The sequence below is a fragment of the Chiloscyllium plagiosum genome, unplaced genomic scaffold (genome assembly GCF_037043375.1).
Source record: "Chiloscyllium plagiosum isolate Xiang-an unplaced genomic scaffold, Cpla_swu_hap1 HiC_scaffold_109, whole genome shotgun sequence".
NCBI classification, from domain to species: Eukaryota; Metazoa; Chordata; class Chondrichthyes; order Orectolobiformes; family Hemiscylliidae; genus Chiloscyllium; species Chiloscyllium plagiosum.
Window position 1 is genome coordinate 118,271 of NW_028270248.1, and position 11,566 is coordinate 129,836.

Here is an 11,566-nt window from a genome sequence, read left to right on the forward strand (position 1 = left end):
CTAACCCCATGCTGTCCCTGTCCTGTAGAAGGGAAGGGGGAAGAGGAGGGGAGAGAGAGGGGATGTGGGGAGAGAGAGAGAGGAAGGGAGGGGGAAGAGGAGGGGAGGGAGAGGAGATGGGGAGGGAGAGAGGAAGGGGAGAGGGAAGTGGGGGGAGCGAGGGGTTGGGGGAGAGGGGAGGGGATGGGGAGGGATAGGGGGAGAGGAGGGAGAGGAAGGAGAAGTGGAGGGGGAGGAATAGGCGGTGTCCGGGCGGGTGGGCGAGCGAATGTGAAGGGGGGGGGGGGGGGGGGCGGGGACGAGAGGGAGGAGGAGGAGGAGGAGGAGCCCGGGAGAAGGGGGATGGCCCTGGGTGGGGAAGTGGCCAGGGGAAGGCAGAGGGTTGCTGGAGCTCAGGTGGAGCAGGATGGATGAGGAGCGGAGCAGGAGGCGGTCAGGGGTTAGTGGGAGCTGCTGAGCTGCATGGGGAGGCAGCTGTCAGTGGGGGCCAGACACTGAGGGGGAGGGGGAGGGGGAGGGGGAGTCTCCCAGAGACAGAGACAGAGACAGAGACAGAGACAGAGAGAGTTACCATTGCACCTGGAGGCGGACAGACACAGACTGACTCTGAGTGAGGGGACTGTGCCCTCCCCCCAGGGTCAAGGCAGTGGGGCTGGAGCTGCTGGAGAGCCCGGGCTGCCCCCCTCCCCAGGGAAAGGCGATGGAGGTCTCGCAGGCTGGGCACTGCCATGACTCTGGGGTAGGGGATCTGGAGGAGGAGCCGCTGAGAGGCCGGGCGGGGGCGGCGGGAGTCGGGGAGCAGCCCCGGCTGCTGGCCCCCAGTCCCCCGCTGCTCCGGGCTGCCCCGGGCCACCCGCAGGCCCCCAGCCCCCGGCCGGGCAGCCTCCTGTGCCTGGGCGAGCATGGAGGGGCCAAGCACCGCCAGGCCAGCCCGCTGGGGCACCGCCGGGACAGCAACCCCTTCACCGAGATCGCCATGAGCAGCTGCAAGTACAACGGCGGCGTGGTGAAGCCCCTGAGTGGCCTCAGCGCCTCCAGGAGGAACCTGCTGGAGCCCCCCGAGGCCGAGCCGCCGCCGGCGCCGCCCGGGCAGCTATTCGGCTGCCAGCAGCATCACCAGCGGCTGGACAACGCGCCCGAGATCGTGGTGTCCTGCCGGGGGGAGCGGGGGGGGGACCGTGGGGGGGGGTGGTGGTGGGGGGGACCGTGGGGGGGGTGGTGGGGAGCAGCTCTACTGTCACCAGAAACACCCAGCCTACCCCCCCGGGGCCGGGGCCGGGGCCACCGGACACAGCAGCCGCAGGAAAAACCAGAACATCGGCTACAAGCTCGGCCACCGCCGGGCTCTGTTCGAGAAGAGGAAGAGACTCAGCGACTACGCGCTCATCTTCGGCATGTTTGGCATCGTTGTCATGGTGATCGAAACCGAGCTCTCCTGGGGCATCTACTCCAAGGTGGGGGCCAGGCTGCCTGCAGTGTCTGTGTCTGTGTCTGTGGTTGTGAGGGAGACTGTGTGTCTGTGATTGTCAGGGAGAGACAGAGAGACTCTGTGGTTGTGAGGGATACTGTGTGTCAGTGATTGTCAGGGAGAGACAGAGATACTCTGTGGTTGTGAGGGAGACTGTGTGTCTGTGATTGTCAGGGAGAGACAGAGAGACTCTGTGGTTGTGAGGGATACTGTGTGTCTGTGATTGTCAGGGAGAGACAGAGAGACTCTGTGGTTGTGAGGGATACTGTGTGTCTGTGATTGTCAGGGAGAGACAGAGAGAGTCTGTGGTTGTGAGGGACACTGTGTGTCTGTGATTGTCAGGGAGAGACAGAGATACTCTGTGGTTGTGAGGGAGACTGTGTGTCTGTGATTGTCGGGGAGAGACAGAGAGACTCTGTGGTTGTGAGGGAGAATGTGTGTCTGTGATTGTCAGGGAGAGACAGAGAGACTCTGTGGTTGTGAGGGAGACTGTGTGTCTGTGATTGTCAGGGAGAGACAGAGAGACTCTGTGGTTGTGAGGGAGACTGTGTGTCTGTGATTGTCAGGGAGAGACAGAGATACTCTGTGGTTGTGAGGGAGAATGTGTGTCTGTGATTGTCAGGGAGTGACAGAGAGACTCTGTGGTTGTGAGGGAGAATGTGTGTCTGTGATTGTCGGGGAGAGACAGAGAGACTCTGTGGTTGTGAGGGAGACTGTGTGTCTGTGATTGTCAGGGAGTGACAGAGATACTCTGTGGTTGTGAGGGAGACTGTGTGTCTGTGATTGTCGGGGAGAGACAGAGAGACTCTGTGGTTGTGAGGGAGCCTGTGTGTCTGTGATTGTCAGGGAGAGACAGAGAGACTCTGTGGTTGTGAGGGATACTGTGTGTCTGTGATTGTCAGGGAGAGACAGAGAGACTCTGTGGTTGTGAGGGAGACTGTGTGTCTGTGATTGTCGGGGAGAGACAGAGATACTCTGTGGTTGTGAGGGAGCCTGTGTGTCTGTGATTGTCAGGGAGAGACAGAGAGACTCTGTGGTTGTGAGGGATACTGTGTGTCTGTGATTGTCAGGGAGAGACAGAGAGACTCTGTGGTTGTGAGGGAGACTGTGTGTCTGTGATTGTCGGGGAGAGACAGAGATACTCTGTGGTTGTGAGGGAGACTGTGTGTCTGTGATTGTCGGGGAGAGACAGAGAGACTCTGTGGTTGTGAGGGAGAATGTGTGTCTGTGATTGTCAGGGAGAGACAGAGAGACTCTGTGGTTGTGAGGGAGACTGTGTGTCTGTGATTGTCAGGGAGAGACAGAGAGACTCTGTGGTTGTGAGGGAGACTGTGTGTCTGTGATTGTCAGGGAGAGACAGAGATACTCTGTGGTTGTGAGGGAGAATGTGTGTCTGTGATTGTCAGGGAGTGACAGAGAGACTCTGTGGTTGTGAGGGAGAATGTGTGTCTGTGATTGTCGGGGAGAGACAGAGAGACTCTGTGGTTGTGAGGGAGACTGTGTGTCTGTGATTGTCAGGGAGTGACAGAGAGACTCTGTGGTTGTGAGGGAGACTGTGTCTGTGATTGTCAGGGAGAGACAGAGAGACTCTGTGGTTGTGAGGGAGACTGTGTGTCTGTGATTGTCAGGGAGTGACAGAGAGACTCTGTGGTTGTGAGGGAGACTGTGTGTCTGTGATTGTCAGGGAGAGACAGAGAGACTCTGTGGTTGTGAGGGAGACTGTGTGTCTGTGATTGTCAGGGAGAGAGAGAGACTCTGTGGGTGTGAGGGATACTGTGTGTCTGTGATTGTCAGGGAGAGACAGAGAGAGTCTGTGGTTGTGAGGGACACTGTGTGTCTGTGATTGTCAGGGAGAGACAGACTCTGTGGTTGTGAGGGATACTGTGTGTCTGTGATTGTCAGGGAGAGACAGAGATACTCTGTGGTTGTGAGGGAGACTGTGTGTCTGTGATTGTCGGGGAGAGACAGAGAGACTCTGTGGTTGTGAGGGAGCCTGTGTGTCTGTGATTGTCAGGGAGAGACAGAGAGACTCTGTGGGTGTGAGGGAGACTGTGTGTCTGTGATTGTCAGGGAGAGACAGAGAGACTCTGTGGTTGTGAGGGAGACTGTGTGTCTGTGATTGTCGGGGAGAGACAGAGAGACTCTGTGGTTGTGAGGGAGACTGTGTGTCTGTGATTGTCGGGGAGAGACAGAGAGACTCTGTGGTTGTGAGGGATACTGTGTGTCTGTGATTGTCAGGGAGAGACAGAGAGACTCTGTGGTTGTGAGGGAGACTGTGTGTCTGTGATTGTCAGGGAGAGACAGAGATACTCTGTGGTTGTGAGGGATACTGTGTGTCTGTGATTGTCAGGGAGTGACAGAGAGACTCTGTGGTTGTGAGGGATACTGTGTGTGTGTGATTGTCAGGGAGAGACAGAGAGACCCTGTGGTTGTGAGGGAGACTGTCTGTCTGTGATTGTCAGGGAGAGACAGACTCTGTGGTTGTGAGGGAGACTGTGTGTCTGTGATTGTCAGGGAGAGACAGAGATACTCTGTGGTTGTGAGGGAAACTGTGTGTCTGTGATTGTCGGGGAGAGACAGAGATACTCTGGTTGTGAGGGATACTGTGTGTCTGTGATTGTCGGGGAGAGACAGAGAGACTCTGTGGTTGTGAGGGAGACTGTGTGTGTGTGATTGTCAGGGAGAGACAGACTCTGTGGTTGTGAGGGAGACTGTGTGTCTGTGATTGTCAGGGAGAGACAGAGAGACTCTGTGGTTGTGAGGGAGACTGTGTGTCTGTGATTGTCAGGGAGAGACAGAGAGACTCTGTGGTTGTGAGGGAGACTGTGTGTCTGTGATTGTCAGGGAGAGACAGAGAGACTCTGTGGTTGTGAGGGAGACTGTGTGTCTGTGATTGTCAGGGAGAGACAGAGAGACTCTGTGGTTGTGAGGGAGACTGTGTGTCTGTGATTGTCAGGGAGAGACAGAGAGACTCTGTGGTTGTGAGGGATACTGTGTGTCTGTGATTGTCAGGGAGTGAGAGAGACTCTGTGGTTGTGAGGGAGAATGTGTGTCTGTGATTGTCGGGGAGAGACAGAGATACTCAGTGGTTGTGAGGGAGAATGTGTGTCTGTGATTGTCAGGGAGTGAGAGAGACTCTGTGGTTGTGAGGGAGAATGTGTGTCTGTGATTGTCGGGGAGAGACAGAGAGACTCTGTGGTTGTGAGGGATACTGTGTGTCTGTGATTGTCAGGGAGAGACAGAGAGACTCTGTGGTTGTGAGGGAGAATGTGTGTCTGTGATTGTCAGGGAGTGACAGAGAGACTCTGTGGTTGTGAAGGAGACTGTGTGTCTGTGATTGTCAGGGAGAGACAGACTCTGTGGTTGTGAGGGAGACTGTGTGTCTGTGATTGTCAGGGAGAGACAGACTCTGTGGTTGTGAGGGAGACTGTGTGTGTGTGATTGTCAGGGAGAGACAGAGAGAGTCTGTGGTTGTGAGGGAGACTGTGTGTCTGTGATTGTCAGGGAGAGACAGACTCTGTGGTTGTGAGGGAGACTGTGTGTCTGTGATTGTCAGGGAGAGACAGACTCTGTGGTTGTGAGGGAGACTGTGTGCCTGTGATTGTCAGGGAGAGACAGAGAGACTCTGTGGTTGTGAGGGAGACTGTGTGTCTGTGATTGTCAGGGAGAGACAGAGAGACTCTGTGGTTGTGAGGGAGAATGTGTGTCTGTGATTGTCAGGGAGTGAGAGAGACTCTGTGGTTGTGAGGGAGAATGTGTGTCTGTGATTGTCGGGGAGAGACAGAGAGACTCTGTGGTTGTGAGGGATACTGTGTGTCTGTGATTGTCAGGGAGAGACAGAGAGACTCTGTGGTTGTGAGGGAGACTGTGTGTCTGTGATTGTCAGGGAGAGACAGAGAGACTCTGTGGTTGTGAGGGAGAATGTGTGTCTGTGATTGTCAGGGAGTGACAGAGAGACTCTGTGGTTGTGAAGGAGACTGTGTGTCTGTGATTGTCAGGGAGAGACAGATACTCTGTGGTTGTGAGGGATACTGTGTGTCTGTGATTGTCAGGGAGAGACAGAGAGACTCTGTGGTTGTGAGGGAGAATGTGTGTCTGTGATTGTCAGGGAGAGACAGAGAGACTCTGTGGTTGTGAGGGAGAATGTGTGTCTATGATTCTCAGGGAGAGACAGAGAGACTCTGTGGTTGTGAGGGAGACTGTGTGTCTGTGATTGTCAGGGAGAGACAGAGAGACTCTGTGGTTGTGAGGGATACTGTGTGTCTGTGATTGTCAGGGAGAGACAGAGATACTCTGTGGTTGTGAGGGAGAATGTGTGTCTGTGATTGTCAGGGAGTGACAGAGAGACTCTGTGGTTGTGAAGGAGACTGTGTGTCTGTGATTGTCAGGGAGAGACAGACTCTGTGGTTGTGAGGGAGACTGTGTGTCTGTGATTGTCAGGGAGAGACAGAGAGACTCTGTGGTTGTGAGGGAGACTGTGTGTCTGTGATTGTCAGGGAGAGACAGATACTCTGTGGTTGTGAGGGAGACTGTGTGTCTGTGATTGTCAGTGAGAGATAGAGAGACTCTGTGGTTGTGAGGGAGACTGTGTGTCTGTGATTGTCAGGGAGAGACAGAGAGACTCTGTGGTTGTGAGGGATACTGTGTGTCTGTGATTGTCAGGGAGAGACAGAGATACTCTGTGGTTGTGAGGGAGACTGTGTGTCTGTGATTGTCAGGGAGAGACAGAGATACTCTGTGGTTGTGAGGGAGACTGTGTGTCTGTGATTGTCGGGGAGAGACAGAGAGACTCTGTGGTTGTGAGGGAGACTGTGTGTCTGTGATTGTCAGGGAGAGACAGAGATACTCTGTGGTTGTGTGGGAGACTGTGTGTCCGTGATTGTCGGGGAGAGACAGAGATACTCTGTGGTTGTGTGGGAGACTGTGTGTCTGTGATTGTCGGGGAGAGACAGAGATACTCTGTGGTTGTGAGGGATACTGTGTGTCCGTGATTGTCAGGGAGAGACAGAGATACTCTGTGGTTGTGAGGGATACTGTGTGTCTGTGATTGTCAGGGAGAGACAGAGAGACTCTGTGGTTGTGAGGAATACTGTGTGTCTGTGATTGTCAGGGAGAGACAGAGAGACTCTGTGGTTGTGAGGAATACTGTGTGTCTGTGATTGTCAGGGAGAGACAGAGATACTCTGTGGTTGTGAGGGAGACTGTGTGTCTGTGATTGTCAGGGAGAGACAGAGATACTCTGTGGTTGTGAGGGAGACTGTGTGTCTGTGATTGTCGGGGAGAGACAGAGAGACTCTGTGGTTGTGAGGGAGACTGTGTGTCTGTGATTGTCGGGGAGAGACAGAGAGACTCTGTGGTTGTGAGGGAGACTGTGTGTCTGTGATTGTCAGGGAGAGACAGAGATACTCTGTGGTTGTGAGGGAGACTGTGTGTCTGTGATTGTCAGGGAGAGACAGAGATACTCTGTGGTTATGAGGAATACTGTGTGTCTGTGATTGTCAGGGAGTGACAGAGATACTCTGTGGTTGTGAGGGAGATTGTGTGTCTGTGATTGTCGGGGAGAGACAGAGATACTCTGTGGTTGTGAGGGATACTGTGTGTCTCTGATTATCAGGGAGAGACAGAGAGACTCTGTGGTTGTGAGGGATACTGTGTGTCTGTGATTGTCAGGGAGAGACAGAGATACTCTGTGGTTGTGAGGGAGATTGTGTGTCTGTGATTGTCGGGGAGAGACAGAGATACTCTGTGGTTGTGAGGGAGATTGTGTGTCTGTGATTGTCGGGGAGAGACAGAGAGACTCTGTGGTTGTGAGGGAGACTGTGTGTCTGTGATTGTCAGGGAGAGACAGAGATACTCTGTGGTTGTGAGGGAGACTGTGTGTCTGTGATTGTCAGGGAGAGACAGAGATACTCTGTGGTTGTGAGGGATACTGTGTGTCTCTGATTGTCAGGGAGAGACAGAGATACTCTGTGGTTGTGAGGGATACTGTGTGTCTCTGATTGTCAGGGAGAGACAGAGATACTCTGTGGTTGTGAGGGATACTGTGTGTCTGTGATTGTCAGGGAGAGACAGAGATACTCTGTGGTTGTGAGGGAGATTGTGTGTCTGTGATTGTCGGGGAGAGACAGAGAGACTCTGTGGTTGTGAGGGAGACTGTGTGTCTGTGATTGTCAGGGAGTGACAGAGAGACTCTGTGGTTGTGAGGGATACTGTGTGTCTGTGATTGTCGGGGAGAGACAGAGATACTCTGTGGTTGTGAGGGTGACTGTGTGTCTGTGATTGTCAGGGAGAGACAGAGAGACTCTGTGGTTGTGAGGGAGACTGTGTGTCTGTGATTGTCAGGGAGTGACAGAGATACTCTGTGGTTGTGAGGGATACTGTGTGTCTGTGATTGTCAGGGAGAGACAGGATACTCTGTGGTTGTGAGGGAGAATGTGTGTCTGTGATTGTCAGGGAGTGACAGAGAGACTCTGTGGTTGTGAGGGAGAATGTGTGTCTGTGATTGTCAGGGAGTGACAGAGAGACTCTGGTTGTGAGGGATACTGTGTGTCTGTGATTGTCAGGGAGAGACAGGATACTCTGTGGTTGTGAGGGAGAATGTGTGTCTGTGATTGTCAGGGAGTGACAGAGAGACTCTGTGGTTGTGAGGGATACTGTGTGTGTGTGATTGTCAGGGAGTGACAGAGATACTCTGTGGTTGTGAGGGAGACGGTGTGTCTGTGATTGTCAGGGAGAGACAGAGAGACTCTGTGGTTGTGAGGGAGACTGTGTGTGTGTGATTGTCAGGGAGAGACAGAGATACTCTGTGGTTGTGAGGGAGACGGTGTGTCTGTGATTGTCAGGGAGAGACAGAGAGACTCTGTGGTTGTGAGGGAGACTGTGTGTCCGTGATTGTCAGGGAGAGACAGAGAGACTCTGTGGTTGTGAGGGATACTGTGTGTCTGTGATTGTCAGGGAGAGACAGAGATACTCTGTGGTTGTGAGGGAGACTGTGTGTGTGTGTGTTTGTGAGGGAGAGACAGACTCTGTGGTTGTGAGGGAGACTGTGTGTGTTTGTGTGGTTGTGAGGCAGAGAGAGACTTTGGTTGTGAGGGAGACTGTGATTGAGAGACTGATTACATGAGAGAGACTGTGAATGTGTATAACTGTGTGAAGGAGAGAGAAACTGTGAGAGAATCTCTCTGTAAGAAAGATTCTGTGAGTGGTTGAGAGACTGTTGTTTGTATAACTGAGAGAGACTATGTGTAACTGAGCAACTGAGGGAGAATTTATTTGTGTGAGAGACTGAGACTGCGTTTGTGTGTGACTGAGAGACTGCAAGGGGGACTGCGTTTGTGTGTGTGTGACTGAGACTACGAGGGAAACTGTGTGTGTGAGACTGAGAGACTGTGAGGGAGATTGCGTTTGTATGTATTTGTGACTGAGAAACTGAGGGAGACTGTGTCCGTAGTGTGACTGAGAGATTGCGAGGGAGACTGTTTGTGTACGTGTGTGACTGGGAGACTGTGTTTGTGTACGTGTGTGACTGAGACTACGAGGGAAACTGTGTGTGTGAGACTGAGACTGTGAGGGAGACTGTGTGTGTGACTGAGACTGTGAGGGAGACTGTATTGTATGTATTTGTGACTGAGAAACTGAGGGAGACTGTGTTTGTGTACGTGTGTGTGACTGAGAGACTGTGAGGGAGACTGTGTTTATGTACGTGTGTGACTGAGAGACTGCAAGGGAGACTGCGTTTGTGTGTATGTGACTGAGACTGTGAGGGAAACTATGTGTGTGACTGAGAGACTGTGAGGGAGACTGTGTGTGTGCGTGTGTGTGTGTGACTGAGAGACTGTGAGGGAGACTGTGTGCGTGACTGAGAGTCTGTAAGAGAGATTGCATTTGTGTGTGTATGATTGAGAGACTGCGAGACAGACTGCATTTGTGTGTGTGTAACTGTGACTGTGAGGGAGTCTGTGTTTGTGTGTGCGACTGAGCCTGTGAAGGAGGCTGCGTTTGTGTGTGTGTGACTGAGAGACTGCAAGAGAGACTGCATTTGCATGTGTGTGACTGAGAGACAGAGAGAGAGAGAGACTTTGTGTGTGAGACTGAAAGACTGTGAGGGAGACTGTGTTTGGGTGTGTATGACTGAGACTGAGGGAGACTGCATTTGTGAGTGTGTGTGCCTGAGAGAAACTGCATTTGTGTTTTTGTGTGACTGAGAGACATTTGTGCGTGACTGTGAGACTGTATTTGTGTGTGATTGAGAGACTGTAAGAGGCTGTGATTGTGCATGACTGAGAGAGACTGTTTGTGTGTGAAAGAGAGACTGTGAGGGAGACTGTTTGCATCTGTGTGAAACTGTGAGGGAGACTGTGTTTGTGATGGGACTGAGGGAGACTTCGTTAGTGTGTGCGACTCTGAGGGAGACTGGATCTATGTATGTGGTACTATGAGAGAGACTGGGTTTGTGTATGTGGCACTGTGAGGGAGACTGTGTTTCTGTGTGTAGGTCTGTAAGGGAGACTGTGCTTGTGTTGGGACTGTGAGGGAGACTGCGTTTGTATGTGTGGGACTGTGAGGGAGACTGTGTTTGTGTGTGTGGGACTGTGAGGGAGACTGCATTTTATGTGTGGGAGTGTGAAGGAGACTGTGTTTGTGTGTAGGGGACTGTGAGGGAGTCTGCGTTTGTGTGTGGGACTGTGAGGGAGACTGTACGTGCGGGACTGTGTTTGTGTGTGAGGAACTGCGATGGAATCTGAGTTTGTATGTGTGGAACTGTGAGGAGACTGTTTGTGTGGGTGGGACTGTGAGGGAGACTGCGTTTGTGTGTGGAACTGTGAGGGAAATTGCGTTTGTGTGTGTGGGTCTGTGAGGGAGACTGTGTGTGTCTGTGGGACTATGAGGGAAACTGCATGTGTGTGTGGGAGTGTGAGGGAGATGGCATTTGTGTGTGGGACTGTGAAGGAGACTGTGTTTGTGTGTGTAGGTCTGTGAGGGAGACTGTGTTTGTGTGTGTGGGATTGTGAGGGAGATTGCATTTGTGTGTGGGACTGTGAAGGAGACTGTGTTTGTGTGTGTAGGTCTGTCCGGGAGACTGTGTTTGTGTGTGGGACTGTGAGGGAGACTGTTTGTGTGTGTAGGTCTGTGAGGGAGACTGTGTTTGTGTGTGGGACTGTGAGGGAGACTGTGTTTGTGTGTGTGGGATTGTGAGGGAGACTGCGTTTGTTTGTGTGGGGACTGAGGGAGACTGTGTGTGTGTGGGGACTGTGAGGGAGACTGTGTGTGTGTGGGATTGTGAGGGAGACTGTATGTGGGGGGACTGAGGGAGACTGTTTGTGTGTGTGGGACTGTGAGGGAGACTGTGTGTGTGGGACTGTGAGGGAGACTGTGTGTGTGTGTGTGTGTGGGACTGTGAGGGGTCTGGGTTCCTGTGATTGAAAGAGACTGATTGATTGATTCTGAGAGACTGAGAGTGTGTGTGACTATGTCAAGGAGACTGAGGCAGTGTGTGTGACTGTGAAGCTATGTATGTGTGACTGTGTGAGAGTCTGAGTGTGTGAGAGATAGTCAAATGCCTGATCTCTGTGGGAGAAATTGTGCGACAGTGTAGATTTCTCTTAAATCCACACTATGGGCGAGGGGAGAGGAAATGAACATTAAAAGTGACATCACTATTTTTGACATGTTGCCTTTTCGCCTTTGGGACTGAATTAAACAGAATGGGGTAGCACAGGGAGAGACCATTCAGCCAATCTGTGTGTCAGTCCCTGCCCCTTCACCACCCACCCAATAAGACTGTGTATTATTTTCCCCCTGTAAGTTGTCCACGGGTACAAAAATAAATATCCTTCCTATTGCTGTCTCTGTTCCTTTGTCCATCAAGCTGTAAATTCCTTACTGCGTCCCCCCCCCCCCCGAGGGCAGTGAGGAAAGCCCTGGTTTTGAGTTTCTGACCACCCCCAATAATGTCACTCCTTGGCCTGAGAAGATAACGTTGCTGTTTTGATGCTGATTTTCCTGGGTATTTGCAGCAACATGTTGCAGTTTGCCCGGAGCTGTCTCTCTGCCTTAAACCACTGTTCTGGGCGGGCTCCTTGCACCCCACCTTTTCAC

General features: G+C 52.7%; 1 pseudogene; it reads left to right on the forward strand.

Moving 5' to 3' along the window:
• The first annotated feature begins 578 nt into the window (after positions 1 to 578).
• Positions 579 to 1,454, forward strand: LOC148134082 (small conductance calcium-activated potassium channel protein 3 pseudogene; annotated as a pseudogene).
• Positions 1,455 to 11,566: the final 10,112 nt, after the last annotated feature.